General features: G+C 40.9%; 1 protein-coding gene across 1 annotated transcript in view; it reads right to left on the bottom strand.

The window, feature by feature from the left end:
• Nucleotides 1–991, bottom strand: part of TGFBR3 (transforming growth factor beta receptor 3) — a 112,949-nt gene extending 111,958 nt beyond the window's left edge. Inside the window, exon 1 of the mRNA XM_030455118.1 lies at nucleotides 812–991. The gene's annotated coding sequence lies outside the window, so the exon portion shown is untranslated. The remainder of the gene's footprint in view (nucleotides 1–811) is intronic.
• Between the last annotated feature and the right edge of the window lie 16,136 nt (nucleotides 992–17,127).

Raw genomic sequence — 17,127 nt, 5'->3', positions numbered from 1 at the left:
GCAGTATCACATCCCATGCTGTTTGACTTGAATCACAATAACTTTGGAATTAAAAGTGTATCTGAAACTGGGACAAGTTGAAAAGTTACTTAATTTACATATAACTTGAATGGCATATTATTGCTAGGACAGATGGATACAGGAAGCTGCAGAGCATCGATTCCAGTGCATGCCTTGCACAATAGGCAACGATAAACCCCACAGGTCAACAACTCCTCAATGAAGTTGTAATGAAGTGACATGAAATGGGCCTCTGTCTTATTCTCACATGCACTGAATTTACACCCTGCTACGTTCTCAGCTGGCCTCGTTAGGGGTATGATGACCCTGACAGGCACGCCGGTGTTAGCAGCTGTAAAGGCACCTGATGCCAGCGAGTAACTCACTCAGCACGTACCCACCAGCCACACGCAGACGATTTTCCTTGGGACACCTGTAGCTTTCACTCGCCTCAAGCCCCAAGCCCACCTCACTGCTCCCCGTTTGATTGCCACACGCTGCCTGCACGGTCCGGACGGGTGACCCGCTGCCACCGCTCTCCATCGCTGGCACGGATACCGCCCGCCCCCTCGCAGCTCCAGCGCCCCTGAGCTCGGCAGCTCCTCAAGGGACCAGAGGTCCCCCCGGAGTCCCTCCAGCCACCTCCCGCCGCTGCTGCCCTTGCTCAGCCCCGCACAGGGTGACATGTCGCGGAGCGAAACGTCCCGCGTCCGCCCCAACATCCGGAGCATCCCTGCGGGGTGCCCGGTGCCTCCGCCCGGCGCGGGCCGCCCGCCGACGGGACAGGGTGGGTGTCGCCCACGGCACCTACCTGGCAGCAGGGCTGCCCACGCCGCGTCCCGCGGGGCCAGGCGCGCAGCAGCGCGGCTACGCCATGGACACAGCAGCGGCGCTCGACCAGCCGGGACGGAGCGTCAGGGCAACCCTCGCTGAGGCCGCCCAGCGCCGGCCACTACAGCCCGGCCGGCGGTCCGCGGGAGGAGCGGCAAAGAGGAGGAGGAGGTGGAGGAGGAGGAGCGCAGCGGCCCGGCCGGCCCCCAGCCCGCCAGTAACCCCGCGGGGCGGCAGCGCGGGGCGGGCCGGGGGCGGGCGGTTCCGCGTCGCCATTGGGCGCGGGGCGGGGACGCGCGGCGTGACGGGCGCTCGTGACCGCCCCCGCCCAGCCGGCGGCGCGCGGGGCCGCTCAGGGGGCGCCCGGGGGCGGCGGTCGCGTCCCCCTGTCCCGGGACTGGCAGTGGGGATGGGGGCATCCCGGACCCCAGTCTGACCGTCCAGATAAGCAAATGTTCCTGTGTAGGCATGGAGACCATGCAGAGAGACAGAGATTTATTACTCTGTCAATTAACTTACTCATTTATTAATTTAGCCACTCTTGACATTCAGCCAGTTTGCAAGCTGGGATAATCCACTGCCACTTAATTATTATTTTTTCTCTCTGCCCACTCGAACAAGTCGTACTCCTGCAGTTCTGCTGCACTGCTGGGCATCAGTGGATGGCAGGGCCTTGGGAGGTGGTGAGAACCCCTGAAAACAGGGCCTCAGAGCTTGTGTTTGTAAGAGACTCCTAGGAAGTAAATCAAAGGTTGCTATAATAAGTATTTAGTCTGCATTAAATATTTCAGGCCTATAAAACCTGCAGAAACAAGTGAAATACAAGTTCAGACTGCATGTTGGCAGCCTAAGCCCACTTAGACAATTTTTTATTTATTTTTAGTGTTTGAAAAAGTTGCACATGTTGGAGCACGTCAGACTCCTGTCACTCTCTGTCTATATGAAGGATGCTCCTTGTGCTTTGCAAGAAAGATGTGGAGGTGGGGAAGTCACTTCAACTAAGAAGAAAATTAATATTTGGCATAACTAAATGAAATGTTTGTATTTCAATTTGTCTTGTATGCCTACTCTATTTCCTCTGGCTGAAATTCCAGAGCACTGATTAAAAATGGGATTGAAACTTAAATAAATAAATAAAAGTTACTTTTATTGTAAAATACTCATTTATACCCCAACCCCAATACAATTAAATCAAATTACTCGGTTCACTCAAATGAGAGCTGTTACAGTGTGTGAAGTCAAAGGTGTGTATAAGTCTTGGCAAACTCCAATTCTCTGCACACAGGCCTGACCCCAGCCAAAGTATTTTCACCATTTTCACTGGTATTGGTTAACAACTGACTCTTGCCCCTGAAGTCAAGTCTGTTATGTACAGAGCACCCAGAACATTCTTGACCATACTTCCCACTTCACAATGCTCAGCCAGGAACATAATGATACACAGTTGGCTTTGTAAATTTTTTATATTTTTTTTAATTTTAATTTCATGGCAGAATAGACATAAAACACCCAATTTACTATTAAAAACAAGGAAATTTTGTCTTATCTTAGTGCAGTGTTCTATCTTTGCAGCTGTAGAACACAATTATATATATAATCTACATTTCTACTTAATTTTTAAATATTTGCTGATCTAGTAACTAGCTTATCCAGGGCAGGATGATTTCACTTAGCTGGCATTGACCCAGTCCAGCAATGTAATGTATTATTCTCACTAAGATGTATGAAAGCTGTGACAGCTCACTTTTGCAAGAGGCTTAGGGGTTTTCAGTGTGCTACAGAGTCAAGCCTAAGGAAATGACAGTTTTTTTTTTCTTTTTGACAGCATCAATTTGCAACAAATTTGCACCAATACTTTTATTTATTGCCCATGAAATGCAGTAGGAATACTTCTGTGAATAACTACCACTAATTTAAAACTTACAAAAAATTAAGGGCCAGCTTCAATTACTAATTCCACATCATGGTCATAAAGCTCTAACCTGCACTGACGAGTCATCTGAGTGCACGTCACCCAAGCCAGAAGAAATACCAACCCATAAAAATCACATCCAGCCTGAACTAACTACTCACCCCCAGGGAGAGGGCTGATTTATTTGGGTATCATTCCATATGCATACAATCATGGAATGGTTTGGGTTGGACAAGGCCTTTAATGGCTGTTTAGTCCATCAGCCCTACACAAAGCAGGGACATCTTCAACTATATCAGGCTGCTCAAAGCCCAGCCCTGCTTGACCTTGAATGTTTCCAGAGATGGGGCATCTACCACCTCTCTGTGCAACTTGTTCGTCTTTCATCACCCTCATTGTAAAAAAATTCTTCCTTCTATCTAGTCTAAATCTATGCTCTTTTAGTTCAAAACCATTACCCTGCTAAAAGGTTTGCCCCATCTTTCTTATATGTCCCTTTAAATATTGGAAGGCCTCAATAACGTCTCCCTGGAGCCTTCTCTTCTCTCAGCTGAACAACCTTCCAGCCTTTCTTCAGATTATTTTAGATCTTTACAGTAATAAGCAACATACATAGAGCAGCCTTCATCAGCCCTAAGCCAAACGTGTTCACGTCACAGTCTGTTAGAAGGTACAGGCATATCTCATGTTATTTTGGGTCTACGTGAGCCCATCAGCCTGGGTGTCAGCCAGGTTCCTGAGTGCCCAAAAGCAAGGAGCTCAGCTGAGCAGGGTTACCAGTGATCCAACAAATAACTTCAAGCACATAATTTTAAGCAGACACGACTAAAGCTCAATGTATTTATACTTAACCAATGCCAATTTATTGAACCAAAGCCACAGTACTCCTTGTGAAATCAAATTTCACATAAACTAACATTTTTTAGTACATTGGAGTTTAACAGAATTAAAGTTCACTTGTTCTCAGAACCTTACCATACTGAAATCATTATTGCCTGGGTAATTTCTGCAGTTTTAAGAAACAGAATCCTCTCTGCCTCATATAATGACACTCAATTGGGGCCTTGGGACTAAATATGAAGCTAGAGACTACGTGCTGTAATTGGTACAGCACTGAATATACTTCCTGCTAATGATCATACTCTTGATGAATCTGCTGCCACAGATACAAGTGGGCTTTAAACAGTCGCTGCAGGATGTAGGCATCTGATGATCACTTGCCTATTTATAGTACTATTTAAAACTAATCCACTGACCAAAACAAATAGAGGGTACAATAGCTCTGCAAAATGTTTATTCTCAAACTGACTTGGAGATTCTAACACTGAAAGCACAGACTTCCATAAATGAGCAACTTAAATGTTTCCTTGTCACAAAGTGTTTCAACGTCAGAGACATTATTCTCTGTGGCCCAGAGCTCAGTGCTATGGCAGCTCCTGTTTAACATCTTTATTGATGATTTGGACAAGGGGACAAGTGCATCCTTAGTAATTTTGCAGACCACACTAAGCTGAGTGGAAGGGTCGATCTGCTTGAAGGTAGGGATGCTCTGCAGAGGGATCTAGACAGGCTTGACCTAAGGACAAAGGCTGGTTGTATGAGCTTCAGCAAGGCCAGATGTTGGGTCCTGCATCTCCACCACAACATTCTGTGCCAGCACTACAGGCATGGGCTAGGAGTGTCTTGAGAGCTGCCTAGCACAGAGGGACCTGAGGGTGCAGGCTGACAGCCAGCTGAACACAAGCCAGCAGTGTGCCCAGGTGGTCAAGAAGGCAAACAGCATCCTGGCCTGTATCACGAACAGTGTGACCAGCAGGACCAGGGAGGTCATCCTACCCTTATACTCAGCCTTGGTGAGGCCACACCTGGAGTACTGTGTGCAGCTTTGGGTATCAAGGTAATAGGAAGGACATTGAGGTGCTGGAGAGGGTGCAGAGAAGGATAACGAGGCTGATTAGGGGTCTGGAGAACAGGTCTTGTGAAGAGAGGCTGAGGGAGCTGGGGCTGTTCAGCCTGGAGAAGAGGAGGCTGAGGAGAGAACTTGGTGCTCTCTACCAGCACCTGAAAGGAGGCTGCAGTGAGGTGGGTGTTGACCTCTTCTCCCTAGTTATGGGTGAAAGGACAAGAGGAAACGGGTTCAAGTTCCACCAGGGGAGGTTCAGATTAGATATCAGGAAAAAATTTCTTCAGTGAAAGAGTGGTCAAGCATTGGAACAAGCTGCCTAGGGAGGTGGTAGAGTTGCCGTCCCTGGGGGTATTAAAAAAAATGAGTAGATGTGGAGCTTCAGGAGATGATTTAATGGGTATGGTGGGGTAGGACTGTCGGCTGGACTTGATGACCTTGAAGGTCCTTTCCAAGCACGATGAATGTGGTTCTCAGACATTAGTAAGGGCTAATTCTCTACAAAATTCTTCATACATCACACAATGTTTAGAAACTTTTCAAGGCTGACGGATTGTACCAGACACTACAGCTTTAAAAAGAAATAATTAAAAAAATCAAAGATAGGAAAGACCACACTGTTCTAAGAACTGTTTGACTATTTGCTTTTAAATTATAGACCATGTTCTACACTAAATAATTGGAGATGATGTAGCTCTGGATCCAGAAAACAGGCCAGCCGCTTATTTTGCTGGATGCTAAAGAAACATTGGTAATGTTTAAAGTCCCGAAAAGAGTAAATATCCGAATTCACTAAATTTCAAAAAAAGGGATGGATGAACAGGCATCTTGAAAGGGCATCTTGTGCATAAGACTGATTTGGAATTGGAATCATACAAGGAGTATGTTTAGATGAGTGCAGTTACTGTCCAGGTCACTCATTCTGTACCTCTCTGTGGTAAAATGCAATTATTTAAAATTAACTTTGTGATTTAAGAGGAAATGTTTTGTTGTGCAAAGGGAGGCAGGGAAAGGAAAGGTTTAACAGCCATAGGTTGTTAACATAGGTATGGGTTGTTATGCTGCCGTAACTAATTCATTACAATTATATGACTCTAACCATACAATCTTCTAAAATTCAGTTAATAAAACTAAGCCACTAAAAGCTCCTTAGGAAATAACTCATTAATACAAACTAATGAGGTAAAATTCTACATTCCTTACTGAATGATCCCACATTCCTTGAACACCTAAAACTTTTGCCAAAGGTAAGTACATGTTAGTGTTGAACAGTTAGGCTTGTCTACACTTGAAAGTTACTTTGGATTAAGGAATGAATTTCAAGTGCAGCAGCAAATCTGGAGGAATTCCAAACACAAACAAGTCCCATACAAAGCAATCCTGGAAGGTAAGGTGGGGTTTGAGCTCAAGAGTGATACTACTTATCAAACTCAAATAACTCGTTCTTAAAGAGCTTGGATTTAAAAAAGGAAGGAAAAAGATCAAAACCCTCCAGCATGATTTACCATCCTGTGTGCCTCTCATTCTTACCTCTGCATGCCTTGCACTGCCTCCCCTATACCCAGTTCTCCTCTTTTATTGACTCTAATATGCCCCTTACCCTCCTTCCAACATTTTTCTGATAAGATGTTTGTAAGTCCTCAACCTAACAAGTGCAAACACAACAGACTAGAAGAGGGAGGAAAGAGAGATCATATGGGAGAAGGGAAAAATCCACAAAAGATCAAAAAAGAAAAATGTGAACCTCTTTTGCTGGTCAATCACTTCTTTCTATTTGGATCCCCTTCCTCACATTGCATGGTGACAGTTTAGAGCATGTGTCGGTTTTGGCTGGGATAGAGTTAATTTTCTTCATAGTTGCTAATATGGGGCTGTGTTTTGGATTTATGCTGAAAACTGTTGATAACAGTGAGATGTTTTCATGAGCATACTGAGCAGAGCTCACACAGCATCAAGTCCTTTTCTGCTCCTCACACCATGCCACCAGTGAGTGGGCTGTGCACAAGAAGTTGGGACACAGATGAGACCACTGACAGGAACTGACCAAAAGACATTCCAGACCATATGATATCATGCTCAGCATAAAAGCTGGAGGAAGAAGAAATAAGAAGGGACTTTCGGAGTGATGCTGTTCTTCCACCCAAGTAACTGTTAAGCATATAGGCCCTGGTTTCCTGAACATGACTGAACACCCGCCTGCTGATGGGAAGCAGTGAATTAATTCCTTGTTTTGCTTTGTTAGTGTGTGTGTGGTGTTTGCTTTACCTGTAAAACCATCTTTATCTCAACCCATGAGTTTCCTCACTTTTACTCTTCCAACTCTTTGAGCAAGAGGCTGTGTGGGGCTTAGTTGCCACCTGGGGTTAAACCACAATTCAGTCCAATGCAAAATCTGATCAATTATGCAGAAGTCAAGGTGACGTTAAACTCTTCAGTTCTGGACAATTCTCTTGGTGTTTGATCTTAACATACCTGTAACTTAGTCATATAAAAAAAATCCAAAACACAAAAATATTCATATACTTTCAGATTAAAGCCCACATTTTAAATAACTCAAAAATTAATAAAATTAAATAACTCATATTCAGCCTTGCTAATATTTAAAATACGGAATTACACATATGACTAAAATTGCACACGAGGCTTGCAGGATTAGGTCCCAAACTGCTGTATTCTGTTATGAACATTATGCTTGTGGTTGTGGTTTCAAGACCATATTATGGGTAGAATTCTTTGCTGCCAAGATGTAAATATACCAGGCTAAAATCTTCTCCTGTATACAATGGCCTCATTACTTTATAATTTTTTACTTATACAATATCCACAGGGTGCAACATGTTTTACTGATAAACATCCAGACAGAGCTGCTGCATAGAGAGCTAACAACCCAAGTTAGCAAAGGTAAGTGAAAGAAAGGAATGCCAGACAAAGTATTCAAGCATAGAAGTTTGACTCACCCTGTTAGTTACGTGGCTTGGGTATTTTCTTTTAGCCCTTTTGATCTTTTGTTCATTTGGTTTTCCTCTTTTTCTTTCTTTTCCAAGCTGATCTGAGTGCAAGGACATGAACCACTGGGTCATGACACAGAAATGGGAGGAGATTCAACTACCAAGTGCTTCACAGATGAACCAGAGCCAAAAATCAAACTGCTAGATACATAATCACTGTCTTTCATAAAGCAGATTTCATCTAGCCCAGTAAAAATGCCTGAAATGACTGTTTAAGCTACATTTCTGTCCCAAAATAGTAAATTGGCTAGATGATCAGAACCTAGCTACAAATCCCAGTGAAATTAGATTTCATATGAAGTAAAAATACCACACACAAAACCCAACCAAAAACCCAAAAGTTGCAAGTTCTTATTTTATTAAATAAAGCGAAGGGGCCCAAAGATGAGAAGGTCACAAGATGCTTATAAGCTATTTTAATACAGTATTTTTTCAGCCCAATTTAAAAGCAGAACCATAGAGAATGAGTCTCTTTTCAGCAGCCTATTTCTTCCAAAATTGCTCCACCACAAGGAAAAGTCATCCATTTAAATGTACCAGCTATATGAACTTAAACACCAACCTGTGGGAAAATTCTGGATTTGGAAATCACTGAACACATTGCTCAGGCTCCAATTCCTTTCTTGTTTGAACTCCAAAAGTCTGAGGAACTGATAGTGCACTGCTGCTCCATCCTCCTTCGCATAAACTGTGCAGTATTAACTATTTCAGAGGATATACTCTTTTGTCTTTGTGTGTATTTTTAAAAATCAGCTTTTTGGCACGAGTTGGATGCCAATTTCATCCAAGTGATGAAATATGTGACCTAAAATATGTTACATTCCTTATTTTGCTTTAGAATGCTACTGATTAATGCCTTTTGTTGGATATTTGATTGGTTTTCACATGTGTTAGTTCATCATCCTTGGAATTACAGTAACACGTGTCAGGGAATGTGACCTATCAGTCTCAAATGTCTCATTGAGTCTGAGTGAAGATGTAAGACAAGTGCATACATATAACATTTGAAGGGTTTAAACTTAAATTTGACACATAATTTGCTGCTGGAAGACATCTCATGTTATATATTGATTCATAAATTATCAATTATTTCATGTTGATATGTGTGAATTGCAATCAAAATCCATTCTTTGTTGCTATTCACCTCTTAAAAAATCCAAATGCACTTTTCCTTTTCTTTCGCATATACACAAAAGAGATTTCTTGAGAAAAAAGAATAAAAAAGAGGAGGAAAACCAACCTCACCTCCTACCTGCTTCTTTACCAAACCTTTAGAGAAAAGATCTTTCTAATTCTTATGTCTCTTGATTGCAGTAGTGAGAATGGGGCTTGTGGAGAAAGACAATCTTGCTACAGAAAAATCCACATAGCTAAGTGGAAAGTAGCTGCAAGCACCTCGAAATAAACTACCAGCACCACCAATCACAGACCCAAATGCAAAAATTGTGAAATACCAGTTCACAAGCTGTCCAGACTATATTCAGCTAGCTGTATTGTCATTAATATTCCCAAACACAATCCTTGGTAATTCTCACAGATGCGTCTTGTAACCCACCGACATTCCTGGCCTTGCACAATTTAACAAGAATTTTATGTATTTCTGAATTATTTGTTCCATAGAATTGGCAATGTCAAAAATATGGTGATAATGAGCTGAAAGACATCAACAAACTAAGTACATCAGAGCCAGAGCCCCCAGTGTTATCACATGGAAATTGTTTAAAAGCAGGGAAATTCCAGGCCCTGCTGTATCACAGGGCTGAGAACCTTTTGTACAAAACAGGTTGCTTATACTCACAATATGTGAAATGTGCATTCATTCAGCCATCTGAAGTTTTATCAGACAGACAACAGAATTCCACACTCAGTGCTGTTAAAACCATGGGTGAAAGGAGATAATCAAAGCAAGTTATACTTCTAGCAGAGATAATAAAAATATGTATCCAGTAAATTTGCTATTCAGGTTTTCTAATTTTAAGGATCAATTAAGGATCCTTAAGGATCAATTAAGGATCCTTAAGGATCAATTTCCATCTTCGCCAAAATCTTTTTTCTGAGATACTTATATGATGGCATGGTAGGCATCCATCATGACAATATGGATCTGCAGGAGGTTTCAAAGCTCATACAGAAAAAATGATGCTACTCTGAACTAGCCAAGATGTACCTAAAAAACCCCCCAAACTTGCATAGGGTGTAAGAGAACAAAACTTCCCCAAAAGAAACATTACATGCTTGCATTTTCTTTTTGATACTTCATTTGTTTCACTCAGTTGCTCTTTGGAGGAGGTAGAAGAAGAAAAGTTAAAAAAACCCACAAACCATTCCTGCACAACATCTTCTTCTGGAAAGAGAACATTTACCCACTCTGAAAATAAAGTAATAGATCCAAGTACACACAGACAGACAGGAAAATCTACAAACCAGAAAGCTCTTTGTAATCCCACAGATTAAGAGAACACATTTTTTCATGTTACTTAGATATCTATACATTCAGATGTCAAGATATTTTAATATGAAAACACAACAGAAACAGAATAGTTAACTACATTGAAAATAGTTTCTAAAGTGTGAGCCACAAAACTATCATTATGAGGGTGAGAAAGGCCTCATGATAGCCTCATGATGGCTAGCCTCCATCTCTCTCATCCTGTTTCTCCCATGAAACAGACCAACCGCTTTGTTAATGAACAGTAATTAAGTCCAAAAGGAACAAGAGATACAAGAACAGATTCCCATAATAACTTAAAGAAAGAGCAAGATGTATTAATGACCACAGCATGAGTATCTCTCTATTAACAACTAATGCAGTGCAACAGGAAGGGTTCTACCTAAGAACTCTACATTAAACAGAATCTGTTAAAGGTCTGATGGCTACACTACACACTATTTATAGAGTTACTACCAACCAATTCCATTGTGGAATACATTCCATTAGTATTTGAAACATGTTAGTTCCTGGGTTACAGTTTCATTTCATCCAGAAGGAATCACATTTGTACACTATGAGACTGCAAACCAAAGCTTCACAGGTGGGAATGACGGTGAGGTTCATTTCCAAAGCCTGCTCCTGATCCAACATGAAATGAAGAAGTAGGCATATCCCAAATGCCTCACAGGACACAATTTTAGCCTAGCTACTCTGCAAGGACCTGCAATGGCCAGAGAAACTCACAGACAAGACACTGCAGGACACTGACAGCACTAACACTTGCTGTCTGCCAGAAAGCTCTGACACTATTCTAAGATGTTCACAGTCAAAGAAAATTAAAATTTGCTAAAGATTTTTAGATACCTGCTTCTAAGTGTTGAAATTTACACCAGTGAAGAGAAACAGCTTTCATGAACTGCTCTGCCCTTCTTTATCCCTCTTTTGATTCCATGTGGTGTCCTGGCTTTGTACTTGCCCACTGCTAGGGAGAACTTCATTGCCAGAGAAAGGTAAAAATATTCAACCACTGTCTATTTCACTGCATGGGATGGAATTCAGATGCCTGATGAGAAAGCACCTGAATACTTTGGGTCCAAAGTTTCTTCTTTAGAAATATAAAAACTACACTTTAATGTAGAGGGGATTACAAAGGTAATTTTTTTAACAGATGCATAATAAATAAAACAGGCTTATTTAGCACAGGTTAAAAAAACCCCAACAAACAAACCAACTGTGATTTTTCTGATGGAACATGCTTTCTTTTACCTTTTCTGTAAAAAAATGTGATGGCAATAAATGAAACCATCCATTCAGCAGAAAGGCTAAGTTAGCATCTATTAGGTCAAGATAGCAAAAGAAAGACAAAATATATGACTGGACTGCTCTCTTTTCTAATGACAAGAAATGCAGTTAATATATGAGGGTAATTCCTACCTTAAGTAGTAAAACTAAAGTCCATGTTGTTTTTTGTGTATTTGTTGAATTTCTGTAGGTAAAGATCTAAGCCAACATATTCAGCAATTTAGTTGAATTCTCTTTTTCTATGTGTATTTTTTTAAAATACAGGTTTATTGTAGTACTCAAAACCTAGTCCTTGGTAACTATCAGCATTTTATTAACATGGGCTATGTGTACATTTTTTCCTGTAACTATACACATCTCTCATAGGGGCATAAGATGGGAGTGTTCTGAGCTCATACTTGTTTTCCCCATGCAGCCACACATGTGGTGAACAGCTGTAGAAGTTTTAAGATTGTCTTTACACATTGCACACGCTGTTGGATATAATATGCATACACATTATGTATTAAGCGAGTCTTGAAGCAAAAGAATGCAGAGTATTTCTTTTGACTTATTTTTGTACATATCTGATGCTCCTTAAATTAAGACAAATGTTTCCTCCTTAAATTCTTTCAACAAATAATAGCACTTAATTACTCAGAATTGCAAGTTTATCAGCTCCTACCTTAAGTTAGCTTTTTAACCATCTCCACTATGGCAAAGAATCAAAAGCTGTCAAAAGTGAATCTGCAAAGCAACTGTTACTATGGTATTGTGACGAGCTCCACTGCAATGAAGTATAGAAATGTAAAGGTAAATTGTTACTTAGATATACATTTTTCTCTAGGGTGCTATAAGCAAAAACTGAAAACAGCTGACACTGAGTCACCTTCCTAGATAATAAATATTGCTAATATGAAATTGATGTGATAAAGGGTGGGGGAAACTCCAGAGACTAACACTCCTCTCGTTAATATTCTACCACCAAATTGAACAAGAGGTGGGGTGATTTCCCCATCTCTGGTGAGGGCTTAGTTTTCTGAACACAGCTAAATCAATCCCCACAGAGATATCTTATCTGTAAGACTCATGAAAAATGTCTGAAGAGTAAATGGTTAGCATTTGGAATAGACCACACTGCATGAAGTAATAGTTATTTCATAAGAGAGTTCCCCTGGTAGGTACTCCCAAACCCAACTACAAGGTCGTCACTCCCACACCCACCACAAATTATATTATTTGAATGCTATGCTACACTGTTAATACACACAGGGAAATTTTAAGCAACAAAGTATGTATAGCCAAGCTCAGGAAAAAAGGAAGCAGCACCATTTAAATGAGAAACACCTCCCTCTGCTCCCATCCTCCATGTGCCAACACAGATATTGCACATGGGGCTTATCACACACTAGAAAGTAAAGCATTATACAAGCCCACTGTTGGTTAAGCTATGTAAATCTGAGCAATCTATTTATTAGTTCACTCCTTTTTCTGCTTTCCTAAAGTTCTTGTAACGTTCCAAAGAGTAAGCATAATTTTTAAAACTTTCAAAATTAACTATAATTTTAAATTCTATTTTTAGCAACTATATAATAAAGAAATGTGCTATCACTTTGATTTTAAAGTTAGCATGTATGAAAAGAGAAGCAATCAATTGCACATGCAAGCTGCAAGTCTTTCACACTTACCTACCACACATTTTCTGCAAACACTAAATCTGGTCAGATGAAACTTTAATGTTTCTCCTCTCAATTAAAAAAAAAAAACCAACAATGAAGCAAGTATCAATTTAATCTGATATACTGATCTGAAAAAGAGCCTACAAAATTGTCAGATAATATGAGAAATTGATAATTGAAATTTGAGAAATTTCATAAAATATTTTCATCTAATTAAATTACTTTCTCCCCTTATCTGTATACTACAACCAACTTTAACAAATTTGTTTTACTCTACTAGTTTTAATATTAATTTCTTCTGCATGCCAGAACAGCACATGGATTACTCTGGTACTCTGATTTCGGGTATCAACTTACCCATTTTTGACAGTGAGGTCTTTAGGGAACTTTATCCATAATGCACACTTTCATCAAGCCCCAGCTCAACCAGCCACTGACGTGTCTACCAACAAGTTAGTAAGTTGTTTCCCTGGAAGTTATGAAACTGAGAGTCTAAGTTGCGTTGACTACTGCCATGCGATAACCTGCCTGGAAAAATGCAAACTGGAACCCCTCACTGCTTCCACCTATATGAGTTCAGGTCTCTTAGTGGTACTAGCAAACAAACACAAGCCAAAGACCGACACCTAAAAGACAAGAGCCAGGCCAAAATCATCGAAGAAAGAAGTACGTATGATTTTGTAGGATACCACATTACTCAGTCGAAGCCCCCACCCTGTTTGCTCTGCTCACTGGGGGAATTCACACATTATTTGACACAAATAAGAGTGGCCTCTTCAGACTGAAAAGCCTGTGAACTTTAGCATCTAGATGGATGTTCCCTAGGCAATTTGCTCTCACAAAAGTAAGGGGGTTTTCTATTATCAAACTATTTGTCATGTAGTCAAGCCACTGTTGATTCACAGGAGAGAGATAGGATTTTGACAGTATGGATTATCCACATACCTTCTGTAAGACATATCAGAACCAGTTTCTTCTAATACACAGGGGCTGGCTTTTTCTTCCCAGTAGAGATCTGGGAGAAGAGAAGGAGGGGAGAGAGTTGGAGAGATTTTTAGACCAGGAATGTTAACTGCCTATAATGACTTGCAGATGTCAGAGTAATATTCTAGGATCCTCCTATTAGTCCAAAGCCATTATTTGTAATATATGTAGAATAAAAGCCCCTTGCATAAGACTGTAAACAAACTTCAAACTGGTTGTGGCTCCACCAACTTCAGCACTGAGGGCAGGGAGACAATGGGGGCAAAAGGGGTCTATTTTTGCAGTACCAAACTTAGTTTTTCTTATAATTTTATCATTACTTTAGAGATGGAACGACTCTACTGTAGTGAGACAGGACCAGGTGCCCTGAGTTATTGATGAGTGGGTGTGGGTTCACCTGTGTCTGGCCTCCCTCCTGAGCATGTGCAGGAGCAGGGGGCCAATAAGAGAGCAGCTGACACCCACGGAGGGGGCTCTCACTCTTCAGTGAGGATGGAGAAGCCCACAGCTCGAGGAGCCCCAGGAGCAGGCAAGAAGGGGTAGATCCTGAGGCCTCAGGAACAGCCCTAGGACATCGTCCAGGAATGGGCTAAACCCCGAGGCCTCAGGATCAGCCCTAGGAGCAAGAAGGGCTCCTCCCGCTACACTCTACTATTCCAAAGCAACATGAAACTATAGGAAATGCCAATGATAAAGCAAGTAAAACTACACCCTGCATTGTAAGATAAATATTTGCATTTAGACATGCTACAGTAATGAGAAAGACTGGAGTTGTCACTTAAAAGATATGAAATCCACTTCCAAGAAGAGAATGAAAAAGTATTCAATCTGGGCAGCCCTGATATATCTAGAAGAGTTTATGTTTACATGCACCCACCTTTCACAGTAAGCAGCATAACATGCAAGTAATATTTTAGCAGTAAATACTATGATGTAGAATGTTTCATTTACTAAAAATCAGTTTCAAGGCTTCAGTTTCAGAGTCTTATTCACAGAAGCTATTTAATAGAAATTATTTGTGTAAATTAATGATCTCCATGCTGGTTCTTAATTATCAGATAAATCTCTTCAACAGTGTATCTTTGAGGTAAAACAAGGGCACAGTGGAGGTGACCTATTTTATTTAGACATGAAAATAAATTTTTTACAGTGTTTGTCACCACAAAAGGGATTTTTTTACCACATGTACTTCAGGATCAACACAAGACAATCTTATTGCATCAATTAGATTCTCCTCAGAATCTTAATCAGCATTTTTAGCAACAAAAGACACCAGAGTGTGCCTTGAAGCATGAGCTCTGTCTCTCCCCAGGAAAAGCTGAAAAGGGAGCCAATACAGAAAGAAAAGACAGGCCTGGAGTCTCATAGACCCTGTGGTGGAGGTCAGCAGAAGGTAGCCCAATGCTCCTTCCCCCTGTCCTAAGCAAACTATGTATGGCAAGATGTACCTGGGCCCCATCTGGAATAGCACAGATGTGGCAAAATGAATGGAAGCTCCTGCTCCTCACCAGTTATGTGGGAGTCACCAGAGCCTGTGAACATGATGTACCTGAGTTACATTTAAGTTTCCAAAACTGCAGCACTATTTTAAAACACTTGGTGATTCTATAAGCTAGTGCAACATAGGATGTTGAGCTGGACTGTGACTGTTGGTATGACCTAGGAAACTGCCCTCTTTGCAGATACACAGATTCCTTCTAAAACCAGTAGGTGTCAAGGTATGGTGAAGACCTCATTCTACGTCAGGGAGAATCAGAGAGACTGGAGGAGTAACAGTGTTGTGCTGGGTCAGGCCCACAGTTCAGCTGGTGCAGAGCTTTGTCCTTGGCCACAGTTGTTTCATAAAACCTATGCAAGAGACAGTTAGGTCACATCTGTCTCAGGTAAAGGTTCTTTTTAATCCCATGATTCAGAAATGCTTTATTCTTTACTTAAGAGTACTGTAAAATCAAGCAAGCTTAGTGTCATGGCTTAGAAGTTTGGGCAGACCAAAACCAGAGGACAGAATTATTCTCTATTATCCCCTCCTCTACTCTCCCAAAGGGAAGATAAAAGGGGAATAAAGATGAGAGACATAAAGCTGGAACCTTACAGAGCCTGACCTTACAGAGTATGGAGAGGAAATGGAAGGGAACAGATGCCTCTGAGTTCTGCCCCTCTCAAGAGTATGAAAGCCCTCCTTTAGTTCCTCATACTTAGACTATGACACTTGAGGTTTGGTTTTGCTGGGTATTTTTAATTGTCAATTCCTTTTCTAGATCCTATTAAACTCTAGATGTGAAACAGTATCCTGAAATAATTATTTCCGCAAGGAAAGTGCAGATTGTATGGAAAAAGCTTCCTTTCAACTTTCAAGGAAAAACATATGAGTTTTATTAATATCTTATTCACTGTTTTTGTAAGATAAAGTGAACAGCTGTTCCTGCTCTAGCTATTACTTTGTAAAACACTAGATGCATGATGGCACAGTGCATTTAGCTAAGGGATATAATTATCCTAATCGAAGTTTTTCACCTCTTTATTTAAAAGCTTACCTGTGTTTTTATCACTTTTTCTTTTTTTTTTTTTCTTTTCTTTTCTCTTTTTCTTTTTTTTTTTTCTTTTTTTCTTTTTTTTTTTTTTCCAAACTTATCTTGTTGTTGCCTGCTGCAATTCCAGGCAAGAAAGATTTTGCAAAGCAGGTGTTGTACCAGCATGCGTGGCATCTTCTGTCTTCTCCAGTCCTGTTACATTCACTGGAACAGGCTGCCCAGAGAGAAGGTGGAAACCCATCCCTGGAACCTTTTAAGTCCAGGCTTGAAAGGGCTCTGAGCAACCTCATCTAGTTGGGGGTCCCTGCTCATGTAAGGGGATTTGGAACTGAATGATCTTAAAGATCCCTCCCTGAAAATTCTATGATTCTATGATGTGATGCAGAGAAAGCCACTTCCATGAGTTGACACACAGGGAATTGAGGATTCCTTGTCTGTCTCTTTTAGATGTCAAATAAACAATTAACAATATAACTTTACTTAGAGGCAAAACATTTTCCCTGACAACTACAGAGGACTGTTTCCTTCTGTAACAAAAAGAAGCAGCAATGTAGAAAAGCAGTGTTT

The sequence above is a fragment of the Calypte anna genome, chromosome 8, assembly GCF_003957555.1.
Source record: "Calypte anna isolate BGI_N300 chromosome 8, bCalAnn1_v1.p, whole genome shotgun sequence".
Classification (NCBI taxonomy): Eukaryota; Metazoa; Chordata; class Aves; order Apodiformes; family Trochilidae; genus Calypte; species Calypte anna.
Note: the sequence above shows the minus strand (reverse complement) of the source record. Positions and strands in the feature narration are given on the sequence as shown.